This window comes from Alexandromys fortis, unplaced genomic scaffold (genome assembly GCF_014885135.2).
Source record: "Alexandromys fortis isolate MF-2015 unplaced genomic scaffold, M_Fortis_MF-2015_v1.1 scaffold_335, whole genome shotgun sequence".
NCBI classification, from domain to species: domain Eukaryota; kingdom Metazoa; phylum Chordata; class Mammalia; order Rodentia; family Cricetidae; genus Alexandromys; species Alexandromys fortis.
Genome location: NW_026068218.1, coordinates 862,232 through 873,481, shown reverse-complemented (window position 1 = coordinate 873,481; position 11,250 = coordinate 862,232). Strand labels below are relative to the sequence as shown.

The following is an 11,250-nucleotide window of genomic DNA, read 5'->3' as shown; positions in this document are numbered from 1 at the left end:
GAAATGGCTCTTTCTACAACTCATGTTTTTAGGCTTCCAAATAATTTGAAAAAAGAAGGGGCTCCAGAGCTCCAGTTCCTACTGATCCTTATCATCCTAGCAATCTATGTTATTAGAATGATAGGAAACCTGGGCACGACAACTCTTGATTCTGTTTAGTTCTCAGCTTCACACACCCATGTATTATTTATTCAGCAGTCTCTCCTTTATTGACTGTTGGCAGTCCATTGTCATTACTCCCAAAATGTTGGATAACTTTGTGAAAGAGAAGAATTTCATCCTCTACCCAGAATGGATAGCTCGTGTCTACTACTTCTGTGGTTTTACTTTTGCAGATTGTCACATGTTGGTTGTTATGGCATATGACAACATTTAATGTTTGGTACCTAGGTGTCTTAAAAGAGTTGTGAGACATTTGCCACTAATACCATGTCAGACAGCCTCTTTCAAATGAGTTATGCCTCTGGTTTCCTCTAGCAAACAGAACCCACCTGACAAAATGGTGCTATAAGTGGCACCCAAAGTTTAGCATATACATTCACATAATAGCTGAGAGTCCTCAGGAAGGGATTCTGGACAGAAAAGAACAGTGGTAAGCATGACTTCTTGGTAGCTGCATTTTCTCAGATGAGCTCTGTTCAGTAGAGGCAAGTAGAGGCATGACTCCTATAAGAGAGGCTTCCTGACTCAGCTTTAGCAGGGAATATCTTATAGCTCATTTATGAGGCCCTGCCACCAAATACTTGAATGGTGTTCATGAGCATCTGACAGCATGCTTCTTAATGCTGTCATGGACCCAGAAACTCCACAAAGCAGTGACATTAAACATGTCTCCTTCCCATACCTCTGCCATGAAGTTAGACTCTTAGGAAGCTAAAGAATGGAGCAGAGCCAGCCACCAAAGTTGCAGCGTTAATCCTTGCCATGCTGCTTAGCAGATTCAAGACTCATGTGTTCACTATTTGCTGATGTAAAAGATAGATATATACAGAAAAGACAGATTTAGACAGGAAAAAAAAAAACTCTAAGCAGTTTATAGTATTTTTAAAAATATACATAGACTTGGGAGAGAAAGAGAGGACAAAGAAATTTCTTAAAACATGAAATAGAGAGTGGAGAGTGGTGTTGTATTCCTTTAATTCCAGCGCTTGAGTGAAAGAGACAGGAGATCTATGTGAATTTGAGCCCAGCCTAGGGTACAGATGAGATCCACCACAGCTAATGATATGTAAAGAAACACTGTCTCAATAAACCAAAACTAAAAAATGAAAATCAAGTAATAAGATTAAAATAAACGCTATGTGGAGATAGAAAATACACAAAGAACCTGGATATTTTATTTTATTGTGTGTCTTTGTTGATAAAAAAAAACAATTGCAAAAAGAAACATTTTATTATAAATGTCATTGGATTAATCCAACTTACATATTTTGAAAATGCTTTGACTTCAAAATATAAATTGAAATATGAATGTCTTTGGAAAAGAGTTTTTGCTTTTATTTTTTTACAGGAAATGAGAAGCTGTGCATTCATTCTTGGTTGGAAACATCAGGTTTGATCGATGAAGACACCCTGAAAAGTCTCTGAAAGCAGTGGATGGCCTAGAAGATCCAGTATTTTAGAACACATCTGTTGCAGTTTCCTCTCTATTCTACATGCTGAACAATATCAAGAATGTTGGCTGACATGATCTAGTCTCACAAAATAATCAAGTTAGGACTTGTCAAACTTGTTCTAAAAAAGCTAATGTAAAAAATGTACTTTCACTCAACAAAGAATAGTTTTCATTAGCAATAGGGAATAACTTCTGCAATTTGTAGGAAGACATAGTCTACAAATAGGAATTAATAAGTCTAGGTATAAATTATTGTTAATACAACCGACATAAAACTAAATGGAAAAAAAAAAAAACATGACAGCGATACCACTAAAATCAGGAACAAGACATGGTTGCCCACTTTCTCCATATCTATTCAATATAGTTCTTGAGGACATAGCTAGAATAATAAGACTACAAAAGGAGATAAAGTAGATACGAATTAGAAAAGAAGAAGTGAAACATTCACTATTTGCTGATGATATGATAGTTACATAAGTTCCACCAAGGAACTTTTACAACTCATAAAAACTTGCAGATATGCAGCAGGATACAAGATTAACTTAAAAAAATCAGTTGCCCTCCTTTACACAGATGATAAATGGGCTGAGACAGAAATCAGAGAAACATCACCCTCTACAATAGTCACAAATAGCATAAAATATCTTGGAGTAACTCTAACCAAACAAGTAGAAGACCTGTACTTCAGGAACTATAAATCCTTGAAGAAAGAAATTGAAGAAGACACCGGAAAATGAAAGCTCTGCCATGTTCTTGGGTAGGTAGAATTAACAGCAAAAATGCCAATCTTACCAAAAGCAATCTACAGATTTATGCAATGTCCATCAAACTTCCAGGAAAATTCTTCACAGACCTTGAAAGAATGGTACTTACCTTCATATGGAAAAGCATAGAAGCCAGGATAGCCCAAACAATGTACAATAAAAGAACTTCTTGAGAAATCACAATCCCTGAATTCAAACACTTCTACAGAACTACAGTACTGAAAAAAGCCTGGTATTAGCATAAACACAGACAAGAGAACCAATGGAACCAAATCAAAGACCCAAATATTAATGCACACACCTATAAACACATGAATTTTGACAAAGAAGCAAGAAATATAAAATATAAAAAAAGATAGCATATTTAACAAATGGTGCTAGTATAACTGGATATCAACATGTAGAAGAATAAAAAGTGATACATATCTATTACTATGCCTAAAACACAAGTCCACATGGATCAAAGACCTCAACATAAAGGCAATGACACTGAACCTCACTAAAGAGAAAGTAGGAAGTACACTTGCAAGCATTGGCACAGGAGAACACTCCTAAATATAATCTTAGTAGCACAGACACTGAGAGAAACAATTAAGTAGAACCATATAAAACTGAAAATCTCTTCTACATCATAGTTTTGATTCTATTCATTTTCTTTCTTTCTTTCTTTCTTTCTTTCTTTCTTTCTTTTTTTGTTTTTTGTTTTTTCGAGACAGGGTTTCTCTGTAGTTTTGAGCCTGTCGTGGAACTAGCTCTTGTATACCAGGCTGGTATCGAGGTCTCAAACTCACAGAAATCAGCCTGCCTCTGACTCCCATGTGCTGGGATTAAAGGACTATGCCACCACCGCCCGGCAATCCTATTCATTTTCTATTCCTGCCTATCTGCCCTATTCATTTGCAGACCTGCTCCACACAAAGAAGATAAATTTTAACAAAAAATAAAGAAAAAAAGAAAGAAGAAAAGGTGAAAATATCTTTCGATGGAATCTGGACTATCACACGCTAAGTCATGTAGTAAACCCTTTGTCCATATATATTTATGTTCAAGTGTTCATTACAAAGAGTCATTGGTCTGCTTCATATATCTTTTTAATATAGAGCTATGGTGTCTTCCTTTCTTAGCATTCTGAGTTTCAGACTCAAAGCTACTTTTTTTCACTGTAGCATGTATTTGTGTCATTATTCACTAGGGAAAAAAGATAAAACTGGAAAATTGTTTTCTGAATAAAGATCATGTCCCAGTCATTAAATAATGGTTAGTTTAGAATGAAAAATTGGGTATAGTAATGGGACCACCAATTATTAAATGTTCTTACATTTCTTTGCTAAATTCAGGTTTTGTATTATTTAAAGGAAGAATACCATGTTTTGCTCTGAATGTTCTTGCTTTGGTTTTATCCAATTAGATGTTAAGAAAAAGAATCACACACAAGCCAGAAGTTAGTCTGCTCTTCTGAGGTTCATTCTCGGTAAGTGAACCTAAGTTTGTGTTTTGTTGTCAGCTGAAACCAACTGTGAGTGTCTATAACAAAGTGAGTGCACTTTTTTTTCTGATTTTGCTTTTAGAAAACAATATTTAAATCATCAAGAAACCATGAATTAAATTACATTATTCCACAATTAAAAAATAATAATATAAAACAGTAGTTAAAATAGGGGTAGAAAAAGTAATTCATTTGCCAGAGTACTTGCTTACAAGCAACAGGATTCAAGTTGAATCTCAAAAATCCTTTTTAAAAACTAGGGACAAATACTGGCAAATCCAAACACAAACTGGGTGGTAGAGATTGGTATACTGCTAAGACAAACTAGTCATACAGACTAGCTACTTGCCTAATTCCAGGCCAGTAAGAGATCTTGCATCCAAAAATATGGACAATCTGAGGAACACCAAAACAAGTCCTTTGCCCTTCAAATACTCATGCATATGCATGCACATGCAACTTTTTTACATTCATAGATATACACAGACAAATCAATAAGAATTCCTCATGCATTGATGATTGATTGCTTATAATCCCACCTACTTGGGTAGATGAGGCATCAGTCCTCAAGTATACAAATTGTTGAGTTGGATACGATATAAGAGCAACCTTTAGTGAAAGAGAAATTAGTTTATTATTTTAAAATCTCTAAGAGCTTCTCAATAAGATATGCCAGACTATCTTCTGACATTTTAGACCAGCTCACTATAATGTGTGCTGGAAACGACAGCACTAGGAGCCATCAGATATGTAGAATCTTCAATTCTATTGTGATTTCATTTATCAAAATATTGATTTTAATTTAGGTGGTATATCTAAATAAATCTTTACCACCAATGGAGGTTGTTTTTGATAACAGAAAAGCATTATCCTGTTGGGAAATGACATTTGTTTCCCTTTCAAGGGTTTTCTTCCTGAGAGTTGGAAGTCCTTGGAGACTGTGTGATCTTGTTATTTGGTGTTGGCATATATAATTCTAAGGTAAACCTTCAGAGTATAGGAGGCAAACTGCTCAGGTGAGCAAAAGGTGAGACTGTTGCCAACTCTAGAGCACAAGAAATTCTTAGGGTTGTTAACCTGTCATTACATCAACATCAAATATAGTTCTGAGACTAAGTACAGGGCCCTGGTACCTCAGCAGTGATGATTGCACAGTACTGAGCACAACAGTATTAGAGAGTTTGTGAGTGGGAAGTATAATTTGTGCTGACAATGTTAGAGAAAAAGAGAGTGATTCATGAGTCTAGAGAAACCACTGTGAAAATCTGTACCCTATTACTAACTTGGTTCGTTTATTCAGTTATTAAAGGAGTACTTTTATTATTCAGTAGGGAGGGCCAGTCAGTTCAATTTATGAAGACTCTAAGGGAAGTAAATATTTGACAAATAAATGGTGTGCTTATTGGAATAGTCTGTTTACATCACTGCCTGAATACATTTTATGCCCAGGAATAAGTTCCTAATTTCTTTATTTCAATTAATATTAACATACTGAAATACCTTAGATGTCACACACTAATAGAAGCTCTCTCTATTTCCTTCCCTTAGCATATAATAAAGTCCAAAGACATCATTTTACATTATGTAAGAAAACATATATTCTGGATGATTTTTGATCTGTCATTGTACCTCGTTAGGGGGACATCTATTATTATCTTTATCAGACAGATGAAATGCATCCATGTATAACAGTGTTTCCCAATTCTTGAATACATAGATATTTGTGTTATAATTATTGTTTGATGGGATAAGTAGAAGAGACCAAGGTTTCTGATGGTAACCACTAAGTTATCCACAGGAGAATGAGGACTTAACTCAGGTCCTCAGCACATGCTGAATTTTTCCTGATATTGTAATTGCATGCCTTTGAACTGGAATGTTTATTGCATATCTTATTTAAATTATTATTACAGTTCAATTACTGTTTATATATAAATGATGTTCCAGATCTTCATTTCCCTATGCATCATAGAATGATGCGTGGACTATCTTGACCTAGTAAGGATTTATGTTTTGGTGTTTTCATATGAGTTGCATTAAATCTTGCACATGAAGAAATATTTTCACTCCATAATTTTTATATATCCCAGTAAGTTTTAAATTTTTTAAAGAAATTTATTTGTCTTTAGATACATTTCCATGGATATTTTTGTCTTTGAAATAATTTTGAAGGCATGCTCTCCACAAGAAGTACACCTTACCCAGGGAAATGTGTAATATTTGGCTCAAGTTTAACTCCAAAAGAAAAACTTTCATAGTGTTAGACTCCATAAAACCCTCTTAATATGTGATTCCTATTATGATCATGGTAATTCAGGCAATTAACTTCAATGACAAGATTAGACCTTTCTTCTGCATTACAAAATGCATAGCCCCATTAAACTAGCTTTGTTTAGGAAACTAATTTGAAACAACTAAACTTAAATGTAACATATTTTACATTTAATATTCATTTTTTTATTGAGAAAAGGAAAAAAAAAGTTTCTGCCTCCTCCCAGCCTCCCATTTCCCTCCCTGATGAACATATTGGACCTTAAGTTGCATTGTAGGCCAAAGAAATTTTTAGAGAACGATATTGAATCTAAAGACATTTGAATAATTATTTAGTAAAAGCATGTTATGAAATATGAAAATATAAAATAATTAGCATCATTTTCATTAACTCAAAAGAAGTGATGTCTTTTCAAATTTTATGATTGTTCATTAGCTCAAATTTTTGCTTATTGTACATTATTACCATGAGTTTGGTACGTATTTGTACTGAGCCTAAGAATATCAGTATGCAGTATTAATCATTTAAATTACAAATTTACTGCCTTTACCTGTCATCTTTATTTTACCTGCAAATTTCATCACATATTTGGAGTTGAATTCCACTAAAAAATACAAAACTCCAGAATTAGGTGGTGAGTTCTTTAAATCAGAGTGGATTTCACTTTACCTTTACTTCTGCAATGACATGAGGACATTGTCATTACCTTTGTAATTCAGAAATATTTAGATGGAAATGGAGAATGTGAGAGAGCAAAGGAAAAGCAAAAAATGGGTGGGTAAAAATGTTAGAAACTGTCTTGGAAGCATATATTTAGACTGATTTTACTTATTTTAATGCCTCCCAAATGCATAAACATTTTGTATTTTTATGACTGTATAATTTTATTCTTATACTTTATGCAGTACAGATCTCTACAAGCTTCCCAAAGTGATTCATAATCATCTAGTTTAGCATGGAGTAAAAGTTGTATAAATAACTAAGTTTAAGAGTTGTATATATAATTTTGTATATATTTAGGGCTTTTATAAGCGACTAGTCTATCTATAATATAACATAATTTCCAAATATAAAGACGAGAGACGAGGTAATAGCACTGTCTTAACTGGTGTAATTGATTAATATTGTAGGTGAGTCTAGAATATGGAAAGTTGATATAATGCTAATATTCAATAAATCTTGAAATAGGATACGAACAAATTATTTATAGCTGTGGATGTTACTTTGTGAAAAGTCAAAAATAAAATTGGAGCTGCTCTGTGGAGAATCAGCTTTCTCTTGGGACTAAGTCTACGACTATAAAAAAAAGTACAGCAAGGTTTATTCTCTTCATATACATGTTTTAATTTAGCATTGGTAAATTTTAATATTGTTGGAATTATTTTAGTAAATTTTGATGAATAACAAATGAAAAATTAAATTAATCATATTTCATATTCAAAGTAATTTTAAATCTGATTGAAAAGTTACTACATACATTATTCTCTTAGAAATTAGAGTACTTACTGTATAGACGAGATGAATCAGAGGGTAAACGCACTTGCAAGCAATGCTGATAACCTGCCTTCAGTCCTCTGAATCTACATGGTTGAAGGATTAAAGAAACTTTCCAAAGTTATTCTGTTGCCTTCACATGTGTGCCATGACATATACTAATGCAATGCATACCATTTAAACAAACACAATTAATAATCATAATAAATATGCTATTTATAAATGAAATTAAAATACTTGCTAATACTCTATGTGAATGTTACATACAGAGAGATTCAAGAAGAAAGTTATATACTGAAAGTTACATGTCTCCAGAGTTTTCAGATTCTATTATTGTTACTTTTTAAGACACACATATTTTAACATTATTCTATAATTATTTTAACTGTCAATTCTTAAGTAATCCAAAGTAGACAAAGGTTGCTTACGTACTACAATAGTCTCTTAAAAGATATGACTTAAATGTGAAATTCTTTCAATGGATTATGAGAACCCTCTGCACATCTCTGTGAGCATTACTGTTTTCTTTCTTTTTTTTTCTCTTTTTTCTATGTAGAGTATTAAAACATTTCTATGGTGAGTTCTTCTATTATCAGAATTTTCTTCAGGTTCTCTCAGAACTGCATAAAAGATTCATAGTATAAGAACTGTCTATGTTATTTTAGCTTGAATTTAGTTATTCTGTACTAACTTGTTCATAATTTATTCTATTTCTATTTATTTTATAAAATATTAAAAATTAATTAAAATATGTTTTAATATAAGGACACATATTAATAAAATCAAATTACAGTGATAATTGACATACAAAGACTAGCAAATGTAAAGCTTTTGGTGATATCTTTATTTAAGAAAAAACAAGCTTCAAAGAGTATATCAGCACAGAGAAAGTACATCATAGCTTAGTGAGAAAGAATGTGACTCAAGTATTAATAATTAAAGTAATAAGAATTTTTGTGTAGGAATATAGTTTTTTGCTCAATAGATAATATAACAGCAGCAAAAATGTCATTGTGTACATGGAATATCTATAAAAGATAATTAAAAAATAGACAACTAAAATATTCATAAGCAAATGCAGTCCATTTATGGGCATCAAGATCAAGAGGTTCTTAGTATGACAATGTTGTCATATAGGAGTTTTATCTTGTGGAAGAGAAAATTGTTCAATATTCCTATATGTTCATGCCACTAATGTAACAATTAGATTGTTTTGCAGTCAATATGTTTTTATAGCTCACAAGGTGCCAAGCTGGATAAGATTTTTGAGCATTTTTCTCCTCTGGTAGTGTCTGAGATTATTCCCAGTACTGTGAAAGATAGCCAATAAGAATGACACTTTCAGGCCAGTAATATCCTGATAGCTCCAAGTTCTGTGACCAAGGACAGGGTACCTTCAGCAACAATGTCTTTCCACTGAGCTCTAGAAAGACCAATAGCATTGATAAGAGCCTGTGATTTTTCCAGGAGTTATAGAAATCTCACTGGCTAACAACTCCAAATCAAATGATGGAACCCAGTAACACAATGTGGTCAGTGAATCCAAGGGAACAAAGTCCTTAAGACATAAATGGATATATTTCTTAAGTGATATATTCAGGTGGAGTTTTATGGGATACTTTTAGTAGATGAAAAGGCTAAAATGAATTATTCTAAGTACTGACTGAAGCTTTGTTTAATAATTTACCTTGAAACATGGGAATAAATAGGCAATGATTGTGAATGTAAGGCCAGTCTGGTAGCCCTTGTCTTAAATAAACAGTATTATCCATAGAGTAGAAAACATTCATGAAAAAATATAATGAAAGCTATAATTTAACATAGCAAACAAAATCCAAAATTTTAACTAAGAAAATCAGCATAGATGTGTAAGCTTATTTATTAATTAATTTGTATCCAATGCTTCTATTTATCTGCCATTAATTCGAGTTTGCTATTGATGTCTTTTCATAATGATTTTAAGTTACCACATATAAAATATTTTCTACCAAAAAAGAGGTGCTATTACTAAGACATGACAAATACTTGAAACACTCAATAAGGGGTGCTAGAATTGTTTGCAGTCGGTAGGAAATGGGTACATATACACAGAGTTCTTATGACAAAGTCACAAGTATGCAATCATCTGATTGATTATTCTTTGCATACCTCTTTTTATAAGGACTACAAAATATCTGACTATTTGGGTAGAAAATAGGTTGACAGCTGATTAAGGATACCTAAAAAATTGAATTCTGTTTCAAAATTTACTGATTGATAGGAGAATGGACACTCACATTTTTCTTCCATATAAAATTTTTCTCTCACGTTGATTTTCTAGAAGAGAATGGAAGAAGCAAATCAAACCTCATTGACTGAATTCATCCTTGATGGGTTAACAAAGAATCCAGAACTCCAATTGCCACTTTTCCTCATCTTTCTAGGAGTCTATTTGGTTACAGTTGTGGGAAATCTAGGAATGATCATCTTGATTCTGTTCAGTTCTCAGCTTCACACACCCATGTATTATTTACTCAGCAGTCTGTCCTTTATTGACTTTTGTCAGTCTACTGTCATTACTCCCAAAATGCTGGTGAATTTTGTGGCAGATAAGAATGTCATTTCCTATCCAGAATGCATGGCTCAGTTCTACTTCTTCTGTGTTTTTGCTGTTGCAGAATGTTACATGTTGGCTGCAATGGCATATGACCGCTATGTGGCTATCTCTAACCCTTTGCTTTACAATGTAATCATGTCCTATCAAGTCTGTTTGTGGATGATTGCTGGGGTATATGGTATGGGTTTTCTTAGTGCCACAGTTTATGCTTTCTTCATGATAAGATTGCTTTTCTGTAAGGATAATATAATAAGGCATTACTTCTGTGATTATTTCCCATTACTAGAGCTCTCTTGCTCTAGTACTTTTATCAATGAAGTACTATTATGGTCCCTTGGTTCATTTAACATTCTTATACTAGCTATGACCATTCTTAGTTCCTACATCTTCATCATTGTCAGCATCCTCAACATTCATTCCACTGAGGGAAGACTCAAGGCCTTCAGCACCTGCAGCTCCCACATAATGGCTGTTGCTATTTTCTACGGTTCTTTAACATTCATGTATTTTCAGCCACCATCAGTCAACTTTCTGGGACAAAGTAAATTGTCATCTGTGTTTTATACCATTGTGGTGCCTATGTTGAATCCCATGATCTACAGTCTGAGAAATAAAAATGTCAAAATTGCCCTAAAAAAATTAATACATAAGGTAAATTTCCACATAACAAAGAATGATTTTCACTAGCAATGGAGTATAACTTCTGCAATTTTTCAAAATTATAGCCTACATACATGAAATGGTAATACTAGATGTGAGATGATTGTTAGCACATGATATTTGAAAAAATTTATGAAAGGTAAAAGTGGATTGTCACCTTCATACCCGTGGCGAAGTGCTACTCCTATGTATAATAGAGTTTATTCAAGATAGCATCCTACATCACCTGCTGAAATTCCATAAGCTTTTTTTTTTGGGTGGTTGGATATTATTATATATAAAACACGCTCTGCTTAAGGAAGCCAAATGTAACTTTAATAAAATGAATGTACATAAATTCTGCAATAGTTCTTTGTTGCC

General features: G+C 33.1%; 1 pseudogene; it reads left to right on the top strand.

The window, feature by feature from the left end:
- Positions 1–9,960: 9,960 nt before the first annotated feature.
- Positions 9,961–10,907, top strand: LOC126493508 (olfactory receptor 150-like; annotated as a pseudogene).
- The last annotated feature ends 343 nt before the right edge of the window (positions 10,908–11,250 follow it).